This window comes from Leptonychotes weddellii, chromosome 1 (genome assembly GCF_054177405.1).
Source record: "Leptonychotes weddellii isolate Sample4059 chromosome 1, ASM5417740v2, whole genome shotgun sequence".
In the NCBI taxonomy this organism is placed as follows: Eukaryota; Metazoa; Chordata; class Mammalia; order Carnivora; family Phocidae; genus Leptonychotes; species Leptonychotes weddellii.
In genome coordinates, this window is record NC_138369.1 from 126,823,877 (window position 1) to 126,842,086 (window position 18,210).

Consider the following 18,210-nt stretch of genomic DNA (forward strand, 5'->3'; position numbering starts at 1 on the left):
AAAAAAAAAAAAAAAAAAAAAAGAAGACGACTTTTTAGGATACCCTGCACTGTTGAAAAACAGAATGAATCATCCTACTTGGCTCTGTAGTTCTAGATTTTTTACCTGAGACTTAAACATGCCTACCCGTGTTAAATAAAAATTTGACGAACCCATCTTTAAGGACCACTTAGCAAAGGGTTTTTTAAAGATCCTGAAGTATAAACAGTTCAGCCAGCACTCTGAATATTATTTCATTGTTAAATCTGTAGCATCCACAGCAACTAAGATAACCTTCTGCAATTCAAAAGCAGTTCTCCCGGGGCGCCTGGGTGGCTCAGTCCTTAAGCGTCTACCTTACGCTCAGGTCATGATCCCAGAGTCCTGGGATCCAGCCTCACATCCGGCTCCCTGCTCAGCAGGAAGCCTGCTTCTCCCTTTCCCACTCCCCCTGCTTGTGTTCCCTCTCTCGTGTCTCTCTCCGTCAAATAAATTTTTAAACATCTTAAAAAGAAAAAAAAAAAAAAGCAAGTTCTCCCTTTGAAATAAAAAGTACCCTCATACATCTAAAATCCTTAATCTACTCACTCAACAACCCCAATTTTAATAGCTATACAGATATTTGTGTAAAAGAAGTTTTTAAAAAACTCAATCTCCTAACTACAGAAACCAAACTGTCACAACTCTTTATGAGGGCAAAACTTAACACTTCAAGTCAGCTCCTAACAATAAGAATGACATAATATAATTTAATGAATACATGGAAATTTTACAAGGATACCAGCTAAATTTTAACAAAGCTCTAGTGAATACCCATTTTATCACTTCCCATCTTGAACTTTCTCTTATAATACATGCTTTTGTTTCTGTGTTTAGGCTTAAGGAAGACCATTGTATCCAATATACACCAAACCAAGACTATTTACATTTGTAAAGTGCAGTCTTTGTATAATTACACTTTTTTGTATGTTACAAAACAATGCGATAGCTAAAACAAAATAAGTTATAATTAGGAAAAATAATGTAATTATCTGTCTTAGGATCAATATTAGAAACATTAAGAGCTCAACTTAGCCCACACTACAGCATACTTATTTATATACGTTTTTATCACTTTTCCTAAATACACTATTTAACAAATCAACCCTCTTTTATTCAGAGAAACCTCCATGTGGTAAGAGTGTCATCATTAGGCAAACCAGTGGCTTTGAGGTATTAATCAATTGCAAAGTATTTAATTAGTAAAAATGGGAAAAAGTAGCTCTGAACTGACAACTGGTATCTATGTTTTAACTTTTGCTCTGTAAATATGGAAATGTGTAAAAACTCTTTTATATACAACATAATAAAGTGTTTGCATTTTTAAAATGTCTACTTACATGAATGAGAGATTTTCATTTACTGAAGCTACTTTGATCTTAAAACTTCTAAATTTCCTCTTAAATCTTCCTCATGTATATAACTTTTCAAAACTTCATATTCAAGGACTGAGAGTTACAAAAGTGTTATAATTGCTAAACCGATTTCAAAATCTTAGCATCTATTATGAAAAGTGCTGCAGCAGGCAATAGGAAATAATAGATAGGATCACTGCGATAAGAACAGTCCTACAGACTGAATATTCAAAACAGGCAGAATCAAAAAGGCCTAGAAAGAAAACTGGCATCTACCCCTAAGATAATCAAAAACCAAAAAAAATGGAGACAGTGGCTACTAGCGGTGGCAGTGTATTGCAGAGTGAGAGTGAAGGGAGAGACTTTAGCGCTTTCTGAATGTTTTTTACCATCTACATGTAATAATATTTTAAAATAGTTAAAGAAAGAAGGTAGGCTGAGCATATGTATAAACTTCTAATTTTACAATGCATGGCCAACCTTGGGTGTGAAACTTGTAGGAACCTGCAAAACACTTCATGGTGCTCTATCAAACCATTCTCCAGATTCTCTGGATCTGTCTTAATTAGGTTTTTTTTACCCCAGGCAAGATAAAGTGGTTATTTTGAAGGCCCCCTTAACAAATACATTTCTAGTAAGTGACAATGTGATTATATTTATTTTTACATCCCCTCTACATTTTGGCTCCACTGAGGAAAAGTAGTAGCCATTGACACAGCATAAAATAGCAGCAAATCCTAAGTTATTTAATCAAATTAATCCATCTAAAAAAAATTAATCCATCTTCAAGCGTTAAGTAAGCATATATTCCATGTTCATTACGATATTAGGAACTGTAGTAGATAAACAACTTTACCCCCAAACACACACACACACACAAAAGAACGAGCACACAACTCAAGAGTCAGCTTTAACTTGTTTTTAAAAGACAACTCAACATGAACTATTTTGCATGTTCCTTCACCTGTCATGGTTTCAATTTCTTCTCCACTGAAATGAGACAGTTCTAATAGTCTGTATGATTCATTCCAACCATGAAAGTTTTTACCTACATTAAGTATTGCCTCTGTACGCATCTTGCTGTTGCACTCTTTCACCACTAGGTGATGTTCCAACATTGGTAAGGAAAACGGCTGACACTTTTCAGTAGCTTTTTTTTTTTTCTTTTTAAGATTTTATTTATTTATTTGACAGAGAAAGACACAGCGAGAGCAGGAACACAAGCAGGGGGAGTGGGAGAGGGAGAAGCAGGCTTCCCGTGGAGCAGAGAGCCCGATGTGGGACTCGATCCCAGGACTCTAGGATCATGACCTGAGCCGAAGGCAGACGCTTAACGACTGAGCCAGCCAGGCGCCCCAGTTTTCAGTAGCCTTAATAGAAAAGCTGATGATCAAAAGTGATTATGGGAAGTTTTAAGATTTTCTGTTTAGTATGACTGGAGGTACTTATCTGGGAAAGCAGGAGTTGGCTAAATAATACAGCCTCTGTTTCAGGTGTCTCAATAGAAAAATAAGACACAAACACAAAACAAATGATAATGGTGATGGAGGGGAGAGAAGGCAGGTATGTTATTATTGCCTTTACAAAGATTACTCCCAAGTTCACAATTGTCTGAAATTAGAATTTAGGGATCTTATAATGTTGTGAAGCAAGGGAGGGGAGAAGAGTAACAATTAAAGAGCACATGAACCTATTAGAGAACAAGATGAGGTAAAGTATAAAATTATGTGGTAAAACACTACTTGCCCATTAAACTGCAAAAAAAAAAAAAAGGAGCACCCTTTATACACTGCTATTAAGAGTGAGTCTGGGGGCACATGTGTGGTTCAGCTGGTTAAGCGTCCGACTCTTGATTTAGGCTCAGGTTATGATCTCAGGGTCAGTCATGAGATTGAACCCCACATCAAACTCTATGCTGGATGTGGAGCCTGCTTAAGATTGTCTCTCTTTCCCCCACTGCCCCCTCCAAAAGAAAAGGAAAAAAAAAAAGAGAGAGAGAGTGAATCTGTACTACCTTTTTGGAAAACCAACAGTATATTAGAATTTAATACTCCCACACTTTGATCCAACAATCCCAATTAGAAAGCCATGTCACATGTACATATACATACATGTTACCATTAACTGTTTCTTCAAACTCATGAAATAGAGAATATGAGTTTTGTGCTTTGGGGGTAGAGAGGAGTACTTACAAGCAGAAAAACCTAACTGAAACAAGTTTTAAAGCAAGCACTAAAGAAAGTGTTTGGCATTTAATACAGTAAGGAATTGACAGATCTAGAGTTCTAACAACAGCTTGTATAAACAACCCAAATTAGTAAGTGAGCTTAACTGCCCAAATAAAAGCTACACTTTTAAATTTAGAAGATAAGGATTTTTGTTAAGTAATATATGAATGATTCTTCCATTTTAATGCAAATTAGTGATTATTTTTTCTAAAATGTAATACTGTTAATCCAAATTCCTAATAACTTGTTTGACATTTCAATCAGCAATTTAAAATTAAAATTTAGGGGAGGGATGGGGTAACTGGGTGATGGGCATTAAGGAGGGCACATGACGTGATGAGCAATGGGTATTATACACAACTAATAAATCACTGAACACTACACCAAAAACTAATGATGTACTGTATGTTGGCTAACTGAATTTAAATTAAAAATAAATAAATAAATAAAATTTAAATTTAAACATTCAGGGGCACCTGGCTGGCTCAGTTCGTAGAGCATGCCTGGAGCATGTGGCTCTTGAACTTGGGGGCTTAAGTTCAAGCCCCACACTGGGTGTAGGGCTTACTGTAAAAACTAATAATAAATAAAATTTCAAGTCATCAATTCTGAGACTCATACTATCCACATGTTTGCACAGAAACCAGGATAGAGTTTAGATAAAACCTTATAGTTGCTATTGGCAGATGACCATCATTATGCAGTGGTCCTTGCATGTACTGCTTGAAGTTGGTCTCACTTTTCATAGTACTGTGTCATTTCAGCTGAGCAGAGTACTTTGTTGGTAGTACAGTGCTGAGTTGAAATTGTTGATTAAAGGTATTCAAAAAGATTACACTGTAGCTGCATTCTGAAACAAAAATTAATCGTGTGCACAGAAGGTACCCAAACAGAGCAGCAAGGTGCAGAAGAAGGGCTTGGAGGAGAAGGGGTGGGGGTGGGTAGGGAATAGTCAAGAAGGGGGGGGAGCAGGAAGAAAACATTACAGAAAATTATATTCTAAGTCTTAAGTAGTATGTTAAGAAGTTACACACAGAATCCAGAGATGTTCATTTTACTTATTAACAGCAAAACCCAAAATAATTTTTCTTTATTAACTCAGCATGGTTCACTTCAGGATTACTGTATTGTGCTGGCAAGAAAGCAAAATTAGTTTTACTCATCATCTGTACTACACTATGGTTCACATTTTATTCTTCCAGACATTATGAAGACCTGAACCTGACCACAAAGGAAGCACAAAATCACTAGGAAGCTATTCTGTACAAAAAGTGCAATCCTCGGCACCTGGGTGGCTCAGTTGGTTAAGCGACTGCCTTCAGTTCAGGTCATGATCCTGGAGTCCCAGGATCGAGTCCCACATCAGGCTCCCCGCTCGGCGAGGAGTCTGCTTCTCCCTCTGATCCTCCTCCCTCTCACGCTCTCTCTGTCTCATTCTTTCTCTCTCAAATAAATAAATAAAATCTTTAAAAAAAAAAGTGCAATCCTGCTAATTTACAATTATAATTGATAGGCACTTCGATCACTTTTTTAAAATTATGTGAATTTGTCTCTTTCCACTTTTACTCCTCTTCCGCAACTTGAAACCTACCCATGTTGACTCAGCATAGAAAGGAAGTGCAAAGCCCTTAACATCTGCATTCAACAAATATTTCAAAAACACAATTTAAATTGCTGTTGAAGAGGATAATGGCCTTACTCATGGTACAATCATCATAGAAATCTGAACTTTCTCACTTCCTATGGTCATTCTGTAATCCACTATCCAGGATTTAAAAAAAAAAAAAAAAACAATGCATTTGGGTACTATGCCAAACATGACAAAAGTAACTGACATTTATACAGGGATTTTTAGTTTACAAAACACTTTCACAGGCCTTTCCTACTTTACTTACCAGTTTTCAATCGATATCATCTTTTAAAAACAGGAAAAAAAATAATCTTCACTTGACCAAAATTAGCATTTTTTACTTTCCCACAAAGTCAAGCATGGGGTGACTTTATATCAAAAAGCCTTACCAACAAATTAAGGAATTAGCACGCAGACAGCACCATCTTTCAAGGGTCTATTTCTCAAAAATTCATTTGAAAGTCAAATGTAGTTGAAGTACTGACTAGGTTCCCAAGATGGCCCACAATGACCTTTTTACCTCCCACAATTCTGCTAAATTATACTTCAGATTACAGTAGCCTGGGTCATGGGGCAGGCAGCCAGGTAATCAAGTTTTTACTTCCTCTGCCCACTTCTTAATTATTAATATTCCCCAAGCCTCCACATCCTCTGCCCACTACTTAATTATTAATATTCTCTGGCCTTCTCTCTTTATAACAACACAAAGGGCCAAGAGGGGCTCCACTGACCCATCTATGGTGAAAGCTACCAATAGCTGTCAATCAGTATTTTCGGCACTAATCTCTCTCCAGCTTTAGACCCACAGATTTAAACATCAAACATACATGTTTACATACAACTAAAATTCAATAGATTCATTTTATCTTTCTTCCAAACCCACCCCCTAACACGAACAATTCCCTCTACTCCTTAAATGAATTATGATTTGCTAAAATTACATGCCAGGATTTTGGAAGTCATCCTAGACTCCTTCGTATCCACAAGGAGGCACTTAGTCATCATTTCTACCTTTCTCACATCCACTTCACCAAGCCCTATCTCCACTGGCACTGCCCATCAGGGTCCTGATGCCCTCTCTAGTCTCCCTCATTCATATCATTATATAATCCATACATGATCATTTCTCTGCTTGAAATTTAAATAGCTTCCCATTGTCTGCAGCAGCATTTCCCAAACTGGTAAGAGCCCCTCCAAAATAAAAATTTTAAAAAGGCATCCCCTGCTCATATAAATTGAAGAAATACACTGGATTAAGCAAATTGAACAATCCTCTTACTAGCAAGACACTGCAAAGTCTAGGGGCACCTGCATGGCTCAGTCAGTTGAGCATTTGACTTCGGCTCAGGTCGTGATCCCCGGGTCCTGGGATCGAGTCCCACATCGGGCTCCCTGCTCGGCGGGAAGCCTGCTTCTCTCTCTCCCAGTCCCCCTGCTTGTGTTCCCTCTCTCGCTGTCTCTCCCTCTGTCAATTAAATAAATAAATAAAATCTTTAAAAAAAAAATACATAAATAAATTATAACTTCTCAAAGCTGAGAAATAGAAGATAAATCTCCAAATAACAAAACAAAACAAGCACAGAGGAGATGTGGCGAGTGGGCATCATGGAACAGTCTCGGAGTATTCCTGCCCAGGCTGCCCTCAAGGGCTCTCACCGCAGCAGCACTGGGCACTACCGGCACAAAGAGAGCTGGAACTAGTGCTACTGCCATCCTTTGGGTCACCCATTCTTGGACTGAAAAGCTCGGTTCAGCTGAGAGACCATTTATGACCAATTTTTCATTATTCTGGAAAGTCTCACTAACATGTTCTCCAATGAACTTAAAACTGTCCTTATCCTAGCCAGGTAGGATCTTCAAATATACTCTACACCATTGCTTGATTTAGGAAAAGGCAAATTAGTTGAAAAAAACCAACGTTGCCCAAGTGTCCTAATAATTCAGGATAAATCTGTAAATATTAAATTAGCATTTAGCAGAAATCATTATGGCTTATCACCATTTCTGATTTCGTAAAAAGTCATGTTTTAGAAAGTCAATGTCTGGGGCGCCTGGGTGACTCAGTTAAGTGTCTGCCTTCGGCTCAGGTCATGATTTCAGGGTCCTGGGATCGAGCCCCACATTGGGCTCTGTGCTCAGTGGGGAGTCTGCTTCTCCCTCTCCCTCTGCCCCTCCCTCCCCCTGCTTGTGCGCTCTCTCTCTCAAATAAATAAATAAAATCTTAAAAAAAAAAAAAATGTCACTGTCTACATGTGCCAAGTACTGTGCTAAATGCTGGAGATTATATCCCTTGATCTAAGACCTGAAAGGTGTGAAGTTCATCAGGCAAACAGGCAGCAAAAAGAAAATAACAGAGGGATGGAATCCAAGCAGAGGAATTACCACACGCCGAAGTACTGAGGTGAGAGGAAGAGGCTGGGGGGATGGGTTAAAGAGGTGATGGGCATGAAGGAGTGTACTTGCCAAGAGGAACACCAAATGATGTATGGAACTGTTGAATCACTATATTGTACACCTGAAACTATTATAACACTGTATGTTAACTAACCAGAATTAAAATAAAAACTAAAAAAAAAAAAAAGAAGTACTAAGGTGAGAAATCCTAGAAAATGTCACGAATACAAGTTAAACCAGCTAGAGCACAGGGTAGCCTCTAGGGAACAGCTAGAAATGGAGCTAAAAACATGGGACAGGATCAGATTATGATGAAGGGCCTTGCCTGATAAGATAAAGATATGGATTAACTTGCATGGGATAGAGATTCTGAACTTTTTTCAACTGAGACACTAAAGCCCACACCACAGGGCCACATTCCAAAGAATACAGTGTGAATGGTGTCTTCAGGACTTGTACAGTGCAGGAGCACTGTGTTCACCTGCTAGACTGTTTACCTTCAAGATGGCAAAACTCGTTCATCAACATATATCCAACATCTAGCCCTGTGCTTGGCACATACAGGAACTAAAAAAATACTGAATAGTTAAATTTGCCACCACAGTCCTGAGGGCATAACCAAGAGGCCCTAACCAAGCTTCCTTCCTTCCTGCCTATAAAAATCACAACTCTTATGTACCAAAATAATTGGTAATTACCGCAACTTTTAAGGGAACATGAGAAAAGGTCATTCACCATGGGCTGTATCAGAGGTAAGAAAGGATTCAGGGAAAAAAAAACACATTAAGATGTTTCTGAACCTAACTAAATTAAACACTTTATTCTGTTCTCACCAAAAACTGAACAGAAAACAACCATGGGTTAGCTAAAATTTATTCATCAATGAACTCTAAGGCAGTGGTAATAACTATAAAAAGCTTATTTTCATATCAAAAGGATCCATGAAATAAAAATCTATTTTAACTGAGAATTTGTTAAGTTAGTCTAGTCTTTCAAATTTTTTTAAAGATTTTATTTATTTTTGTGTGCACACCAGTGGGGTGGGGAGGTAGGGGTAGAGGGAGAAGCAGACTCCCCGCTGAGCAGGGAGCCTGATACGGGGCTGGATCCCAGGATCCTGGGATCATGACCTGAGCCGAAGGCAGACGCTTAACTGACTGAGCCACCCAGGTGCCCCTAGTCTATTCTTTCAAATAATTTAAGTGCTCCATACAAAATTAGGCAACTTGCCTGCACTACCTTACATTTAACTTAGCAAACTGAATAACATTATTATAATTGACATGTAAATAAGGATTCCATCTCTTATGCTTGGTGAAACAGTAAAGCAAAAATTTTTAAGAGAAACTTCAGGAAATCACAGCTGAAACTAAATTATAAATGAGCTTAGAAAATTGATGGCTTAAGAAGTTAAGGCACTGGGGCGCCTGGGTGGCTCAGTGAGTTAAGCGTCTGCCTTAGGCTCAGGTCATGATCCCAGAGTTCTAGGATGGAGCCCCACGTCAGTCCAGTCGGGCTCTCTGCTCAGCAAGGAGTCTGCTTCTCCCTCTCCCTCTGTGCGCACACTCGCTCACACGTGCTCACGTGCACGCTCTCTCTCTCAAATAAATAAAATCTTACAAAAAAAAAAAAAGAAGTTGTTAAGGCATAATCTAGAGATGGATGAAAACTCTTTGGTCTTTGAAGAACCAGTGACCAACATTTAAAGAAATCAATCCAGGGGCGCCTGGGTGGCTCAGTCGTTAAGGGTCTGCCTTCGGCTCAGGTCATGATCCCAGGGTCCTGGGATCGAGTCCTGCATTGGGCTCCCTGCTCAGCGGGAAGCCTGCTTCTCCCTTTCCCACTCCCCCTGCTTGTGTTCCCTCTCTGTCAAATAAATAAATCAAATCTTAAAAAAAAAAAGTACCCTGTGTTTAAAGTCTATTTGTGTATGTGTATGAATTGAGGTATAATCAATCTCTTAATTGAAATTTGTCTGTTTTGCTGACTCTCACTTAACTCCCTGTGGATCTAGCTTTTAAATGATCTGCTGATACTCAGTTACTAGCTAGGTAAGAAACTGAATTGCTGAGAAAAGTGAGTTAACTATGTAAAGTAGAATTTACCGATTACATGATGTGGAACTTGATGATGTATGTAGACCTTCTGAGAAGTTTTAAATAAAAATATTTGAGGATGCCTGTCTGGCTCAGTTGGTGGAGTATGTGACTCTTGATCTTGGGGTTGTAAGTCTGAGCTCCGGGTTGGGTGTAGAGATTACTTAAAAATAAAATCTTGAAGGGGCACCTGGGTGGCACAGTCAGTTAAGCGTCTGCCTTCGGCTTGGGTCATGATCCCAGAGTCCCAGGATCGAGCCCCACATCGGGCTCCCCCTCAGTGGGGTGTCTGCTTCTCCCCTTGGCCCTCCCCCCTTTCATGCTCTCTCTCTCTCTCACTCAAATAAATAAATACAATCTTTAAAAAAAATAAAATCTTGAAAAAAAATAAAAATATTTGTTAACTGTTTTTGGGTGGTGATATGAAAGACAGTTCTACCTCTGATAGCAAGCTAGATTAATTGACTCCTATTTTTATTTAGTTTTTACCTATTTTCCTCACAAGGAATTTGTGAGTTGGACACTGAAATAATGGAAGTGTGAGATTGGAAAACAATAATGGTGAATTGTCACAGGTGATAGATTAGTCCCTTCTTTTTACAGAAAAGGAAACGTGTGGAGAGTAAGCAACAGCATGCCAGTAAAGGATCTGGGGTTAGACAGTTTTTGTCGGTAGGGTATTCTTTCCACTCTTGCCTTTGTTTTGTACTCTGGTAATGGCTCATCTCAGAACTCACTGTTTTTTTTCTTTTTTCTACTGAGAACCAATGTTAAGGATTGCTTTTGATTACATGACAGACTTTTTTTTTAAGATTTTATTTATTTGAGAGAGCGAGCTCGAATAGGGGGAGGGGCAAAGGGAGAGGGAGAAGCAGGCTCCCCACTGAGCAGGGTGCCTGATGTGGGGCTCTATCCCAGGACCCAGGGATCATGACCTGGGCCAAAGGCAGATGCTTAACCAACTGAGCCACCCAGGCGCCCCACATGACAGACTTTTATTACATTTTTAATAAGTCATGGAACAGTTCCCATATGTGTCTAGCATGCCTTCTTTTTTAAAAAGATTTTATTTATTTGAGAGAGAGAGTGATTGAGAGAGAGAGAGAGAGAGAGCATGGGGGCGGGGAGGAGCAGAGAGAGAGGGAGAAGCAGACTCCCCTCTGAGCAGGGAGCCCGATGTGGGGCTCGATCCCGGGACTCCAGAACCACGGCCTGAGCCAAAGGCAGACGCATAACTGACTGAGCCACCCAGGCGCCCCAAGCGTGCCTTCTTCTAACAGCATCCCTGTTGCTCTGCTTTTTCCCATTTGTGAAATAGGATGAATATGCATTACTAATTAACTTACTTTAATATACAAGACAAATGTTTGAGTTCCTAATTCTTCATAATCTAAAGAGCTGGGTAAAGTGAAATCACCTTTTATGTGGGGGCTTTGGGCCTAAATTCTCATTTAAGGTAGAAATCCTGTATAGTGAAAATTACTGTTGAAAAGGTCCTTTAGGAAGATACCAGTTTGAAAACTGGTTCTTAACTGAGATACTGTTTTTCAATTCCAACAGCCAGTTTTTCCTCCAGCTTTAAGAATAGGTTATTTTTGGGCGCCTGGGTGGCTCAGTCGGTTAAGCGACTGCCTTCAGCTCAGGTCATGATCCTGGAGTCCCGGGATCGAGTCCCGCATCGGGCTCCCTGCTCGGCGGGGAGTCTGCTTCTCCCTCTGACCCTCCTCCCTCTCATGCTCTCTGTCTCTCATTCTCTCTCAAATAAATAAATAAATAAATAAAAAAGAATAGGTTACTTTTTTGGTGAGCTGGATCATAATTGGCTATGCAAGATACCTTTTGACAGGTGAATGGGACTTTAGACTAGCTGAGGAACAGCAAATTTATAGTCTTCATTGCATTCTCTGGGACACGGATGTAAAGGCAGGCATCCTGCCATCATTATTTAAAGTATTTTTTTGTTTTTCTTTTTTCGTGTAGCACAAATAGTTGAATGGGTATAGTTAAATGCATGTATGATGAGTGTCCACAATGTGAATAATGAAGAAATTAGATATCTATGAAAATCTGTTATCTCTCCAGGGTTACACTGGGTATTTTATACCACACAAAGAACCTAGCATAATTAAAAGGCTAGGTAATAAAGTTGGGAGTACTGGGGAACCATTTGTACTTTGTAGAATTCTGGATTGATACTCAGCTATATTCAGTGTTAGTTAATGTCTTCCTTACTGCTAGTAAAATCTGCATTATTTTAAAAGAGCTATAGGGGCACCTGGCTGGCTCAGTCGCTAGAGCATGAGACTTGATCTTGGGGTTGTGAGTTTGAGCCCCACCTTGGGTGCAGAGTTTACTTAAAAATAAAATAAAAGAAACAGATAAATAAAACTATATAAGTTGTTGATGTTTTTCATGAAATTTAAAGTATCTGAACCTTAACATTACTCTTGGGATAGCACAGTAAAAAACACCAGTCTTCAAAAAAAAAAAAAGTAATGGTGGCCAAAGATGCCTCGGGAGTGGGCATGGTACAGTGGTTAAAATGTGGGCTTCAGAGCCATATACAAGTGACTTTGAGCTCCAGCCTCATCACTTATTAGCTCTGTAGTCGGGTTCAAGTCACTTAACCTTTCTTAGTTTCTTCATTTGACGAATGGAGGGAATAAAAGCTACCTTAGAGAATTGTGAGGATAAGAGGCTCAATAAATGGTAACACACAATTATTGGTTTAATAACATTTAACATATTCAAAACAAGTATCGTGTGTGTGTGTGTGTGTGTGTGTGTGTGTGGAGAGAGAGGAGAATGTGTGGGGGCAGGACTGAGGATTGCCGCCTGTTTTAACTAGAGCAGCAGGCAGTAAGGACATAATGTTGTATTCAGGCTTTTCATAGAAAGATACCATGATTTTGCATCTTTGGGAACAGCATCCTAAAAGGCTCAAGCTGTTAATCTCATGTATCTCTAATGTACATCTTATTTGTATTTTTGTCTTTCCCTTTCTGTCTCTGGGTGTGTCATTCCCCCCATCCTCTGTGTTACTGTTATCCATTCTCTTTCTCCCTGGTCACATTATAAAATGTAAAAATATGTGTAATTAGGTTGATTTAATGGAATTTTATGTGCCTTATTTTCATTTAAAAATACTGGTTAGTAAAAAATAATAAATGATAAAAAATTAAAAATAAAACAATAGAAAATACTGGTTAGTGAAATGTGTCTACATCTTTAAGAGGAAGATTTGAGATTTTATTTTACTTCTCTGGCCTTTGGACTGATTTCTTTATTTTTATTATTTTTTTAATTTATTTGACAGAGAGAGACACAACGAGAGAGGGAACACAAGCAGGGGGAGTGGGAGAAGCAGGCTCCCCGCTAAGCAGGGAGGGGCTCAATCCCAGGACCCTGGGATCATGACCTGAGCTGAAGGCAGACACTTAACAACTGAGCCACCCAGGCGCCCCAAACACAGGGTTACTTTTTACTGCATTCTCAGTTCATACTAGTATTAGTTGTCTTGGGTGATAGGAATGTAAAAGATGTATCTTCACCTGTACCTTCAAAGAAACATGTCTCTGTGAGCTCTGTTCTCAAAGGTCTATATGGCCTCTTTCCCTGGGGAGATGCCTTGTGGTACATAACTCCTTTTTTTAATTTGGCAGCCTTAAAGTTTGCTATTTGAGTTAATGTTTTACTACTCAGACCTAACAAAGGCCCCATTATGAGCCTTTGGGTCTAAGATGTTACCAGATCCGGTGTTGGGACAGTTCTCTCTGGAGAACTGTTCTATGGAAACTCTTCAGCAATCCACACCCTCAATTTTCCTTATTCTCAGACATTTGATTATCTGATCAACTCTCCCTTTCCTTCATTCCATTTTTCTCCCTCCTTACTAATGCCATTTTTTAACTCACGATTACAAAAGTGATAATTTTTTATTACCATTCATTCATGACATTTCACATCACCTCTATTTTTAATCTTACTAATACAAATCTTTTGTGTTCTTTTATTACTTTTTTTTTTAATTAGAGAGCCCAACAAAGGGCTCAACCTGAGCCAAAATCAAGAGTTGGATGCCTAACCAACTGAGCCACCCAGGCACCCCACTAATACAAATGTTTCATAGCTTATATAATCACTAGTTACCATTAAGTCCAGGACATTGTACCATACAGATATCACCTACTTTTCTCCAGATTAAATAAACCCAGAACCTTTTACTTTTTTACATAAATCTTAAAAGATGTGTTCTAATTCCAATGCCCTCTGATTTCTCTATCTCAAAATATGAAGTCAACAAAATTCAAGTAAGACTCTAACAATTATCTCCTTGCTTCTTGCATGTTTCCTGGACTAGTTAGATGGGTTAATAATTAGAATATGGTTTTAGTGACTACAGATTTATTCTCTCCATAGTCCACTTACCTTCATTTCACACAACTATGTCCCAAAACCAAAGATTAAATCCCATCAGCTATCTCTGGGTTGGGGATTTAACTAGATGGCTATACAGCACATTCAGAATGCATTTCATCACTGGAACAAACCTTCTGCTGATGTATCAGGTAGATGTCAAGCACTAGATTTATCTTCTTTTAGCATACCACTATAAATTGTTTTAAGAGTGTTATCTTTCATAAGTGATAAGCTGCTAACTCCTATTCAACTTATGTTCCATTCACAAAGTATTCCACTTACTAAGTATATAGTTAGTTTAGGTTACCAAGTATAGCAGTGGACAGAATGCAGCGTTAGATAAACCAAGTAATCAAGATCATTTTAAAATTCTACTTCTGTCTTCCCAGACGTTTAGTAATTACAACCATCACATTGTCATTCAAGTATAAAGTTCTTATTTCCACCATCACCCAGACCACTGGGAAAAAATACAGAATAAAGACAAAGTTTCACAGGATGCCCCCATATCACTGATCATGGCCCATCTCCTAGGACTATTAATCTTGGGAATAAAATATACTCACATTTTAAAACCTCATGTTCACAGTGGTTACAAGACCACCATGTTATACAAGCAGAACTTGACTTAGTATATGGAATAGATGGGGGAAAGGGAGGACGTAAGTTCTCAGCTAATCCTCAAAACTCTCTGAGATAAGTATTAGTATTCATTTTCAATAAAAAAGAATGAGAAGATGATGACGCTGATGATCAGGGAAGTTAAGCAACTTACAATATAAGGGACTTAGAAGACAGCCCGAATCTTAGTTCTCTGTTACTGTATGTGACAAGCAGTTTCTATTTCTAGGTTTACCAAGTCAGCTGTGTGTGACTCTGGGCAACTTAACATCTCTGAACCTCAAGTTTCCTCATCTGTAAAATATGGTTTAAATGAAATAATCCATGTTAAGTGTTTAATCCAAAGCCTACTATGTAATAAGCTTACTCAATAACTATTAGCACTGGTCAAAGTCAAACAGCTAGTTACGAAAAGTCAAAAATCAAGTCAAAAAATCCAGTCTAATTTCCCAAGTCCATGCTTTTTCTAATACATTATGTTGTAGCTACCAACACACAATTATTATCCATATAAGAATCCATATTTGAAATATGACATAGGTGGGAAACTGATGTTACCTAAATAAGAGAACTATTAAGGGCTAACTAAACAAAGAGAAGTATTTTAGCTCTAAAATCTAATAAGCAAAACCACATAGAAACTTATCAGAAGACAATGTTTAAGACATTCAGGCTTAACAAAGTTTTGTTCTAATTACTATAAAACTATTTTCCTATCTATGTAGGAATTTATTATATTTATCTCAAATCAGTTATAAATTAAAATTTTAATTACCAAGCATACACCAAATAAAGCATTCTGGTTGATCTGGGCAAAGAAATCAGCCCTCCTACTACATAATTTGAACACTGCATCAAATTGAAGCCTGTCAACTGTATTTTCAAAATAAACGGCTACTTCATATTTTCATTTATAACTATACTACTTATAAATGGAGGTAACCAGCATCATCACTTTTCCTACCCGATGTCCTGAGCAAATACAAGTTTTGTTGTTCTTCTAACAATGTTCAAAAATCTCACTTAGCTGTCTCAGGCTCACCTGATCTAGCAGTGGATAATGCAAATGGACAGTAGCAAATGTAAACTTCCATAACAATTATTAATAATAGGTACTATTTGGAACTTCCAGGAACTGATTTGCATTTAAGAAAGGGTTGCTAGGGGCGCCTGGGTGGCTCAGTCTTTAAGCGTCTGCCTTCGGCTCAGGTCATGATTCCAGGGTCCTGGGATAGAGCCCCGCATTGGGCTCCCTGCTTGGCGGGAAGCCTGCTTCTCCCTCTCCCACTCCCCCTGCTTGTGTTCCCCTCTCTCGCTGTGTCTCTCTCTGTCAAATAAATAATAATAATAAAAAAAAAAAGGGTTGCTAAACCAGAATGGGATACCCACATACACTTATTCTGGCAACTGTAGCCTTCTGGGCAAAGCAACAATCCTCTTGAGAAAAGAATTCCAGGCATACTCCTGTGTAACAAAATGTATGTGCCCTGGTAGGGAGGCTGAGATCTAACCTAAGGCAGAGCACTTTGAACTCTGAAATCACCCCTTAAAAGACAAGGAAATCAGAACACCTTCACTTTAGCAACAAAGCCTTTAGAAAACAGTATTCATTTTGCAATCATCTTTAACGTTCCTGTATTTCTTGGATTTAAAAAAAAAATTCTAACTTCCTGACTCATAGAGCTAAAATAGTCATTACACAAATGTTCTACTTATTTAGTTCAGAATCATATGTAGGGAACCTAAGTTTCTGTTTCTAGTTTTACGACTCCATACCCATTCATTTTGCACTAATATAACCACTAAATATAGCTCTAAGACACTGACGATTAAAAAGAGTTAATTGCGTGAGTGATTCATACCTCCTATGTCCAGACACCAAGATCCAAGGATGTTTCTGTCAGATCTATGGGAAGAGGAAATGATAAACACCTGTCACAAAAGCTTTCCAAATTGGGAAGCCCCGAACTGAGTTATTGTCAATCCCCAATCCATTCCCCCGGCCACAACCCCGCTAAATATACATCCACAAAACCTGTGAAGGCAATGGGGAGAAGTAAAGGCCATAAAGAGAGTGGCCACTCAAGTACTGGAGGAGAGGACCCGGGGTTTTCCTAGTCCTCACTTAGAGAGTCAAAGTGAGAGGCCTTAACCAATTAAGAAGTGACTTTTTCCTCTCTGGGCCTCACTTAGTCATCCATAAAATGCGGTGATGGCAAGAAGCTCTTACTACTCCGAGGTTAAGGACGAACTCAAGATGCCTTTAAGCAGCATCCGCAGAAACACATCAAGCGTCCTGCCCTTCGACCACACCATCTCCCGGACTTTCCAAAAGGGCTGGACCACCATCCCACTCCCCAGTCCCAATGCAAGCAGTGTGTCCAAACCAGGCCTTCGCACCCACAACGTGGATCCCTTTTTCTCGCCTCACCGGTCCCAGGCAGACATTCCGCGGTCTTAGCGCTCCCCTCCCCACTCCACTCACCTCCCCCGGGAAGTGATGCGGGATTCTGGCCCAAGGAGCCGACCAGAAGCTCACCTGGTACCCGACAACACCCTTCACCTCCTTCAACCCCCCACCATCACCACCACGACCCACCTACTCCGCGCCCCGCTCACCCTGTCCCCCCGGCGCCCCGGGAAAACCCAACCACTCACCCGCCGCCGCTGCGCCGTCTCCTCCGCGGCCTCCGGGCCGGAGCAGCCGAGGGACCGCGGGGGGCCGGGGCCCGGGCCCGCCGCTGTCGCCGCCGCCGCCTCGCCTCAGCCCAGCCCCATCGCCCTTGGCGGGCGCCAGCGGCCGCGGGTCGCTCGGATTCGAGGCGCCGCCGCCGCCGCCGCGCGCTGCGCTCGGGGTGAAGGGAGGGAGGCGCCGCGGCCAGGCCCCGGCCGAGCCGGGCACAGGGGCGTCCGCGCTCTCCTCCTCAGCGCCCGCGGCGGCGGCGGCGGCGTGCAGCCGGGACAGAGCGAGAACAAGGGAGGGTGGCGGGGGCAGGCGGGCAGGGGAGGGGGGCGGTCTGCTCTCCGAAACGGCCTCCAGCCGCCAGCGACGAAGCGAACCCCCCTCCCCTCCGCCGTGGCGCCCAGATCACGCTGCGGGGAGAGCCGACGGGCGGGGGAGCGCGCGCGCCGCAAGCTCGGGACTCCCGCGCCCGGATGTGAGGTCACGTGGTTGCCTCATCCCAGCGCCGAGCGCGAAGGGGCGCAGAGGGGACGTCGGGGGCGGGGCCAGCGGAGATGGGCGGGGCCATGAGGCAGGCCCTGCCCACCTCGCCTTCAGCCCCTTAGACCCGCGAAGGAAAGAAAGGGGAGGAGAGGACCTTTCAAAATAGCTGGGTGCTGGGGAGGGGAGGTTACCAACAGAGCACGGTTTTTTTTTGGCCTGGAGGAGGTGGAATTTGCCACCCTGGCCGTGCAAAAACAAGATCATAGTACAAATCCCCATTTAA

General features: G+C 40.7%; 1 protein-coding gene across 7 annotated transcripts in view; it reads right to left on the reverse strand.

The window, feature by feature from the left end:
* The window catches only part of ATP13A3 (ATPase 13A3), a 96,244-nt gene extending 78,343 nt beyond the window's left edge, over positions 1 to 17,901 (reverse strand). For 4 of the 7 annotated variants that reach the window (XM_031018322.2, XM_006747462.3, XM_006747461.3 and 1 more), the window contains exons 1-2: positions 17,420 to 17,899; positions 16,624 to 16,667 (exon numbers count right to left, since the gene is read on the reverse strand). The gene's annotated coding sequence lies outside the window, so the exon portion shown is untranslated. Of the gene's footprint in view, positions 1 to 14,915; positions 14,938 to 16,623; positions 16,668 to 17,419 lie in introns of those variants that run through there. The other 3 variants (XM_081831815.1, XM_081831806.1, XM_081831786.1) reach the window with 3 other exon arrangements.
* Between the last annotated feature and the right edge of the window lie 309 nt (positions 17,902 to 18,210).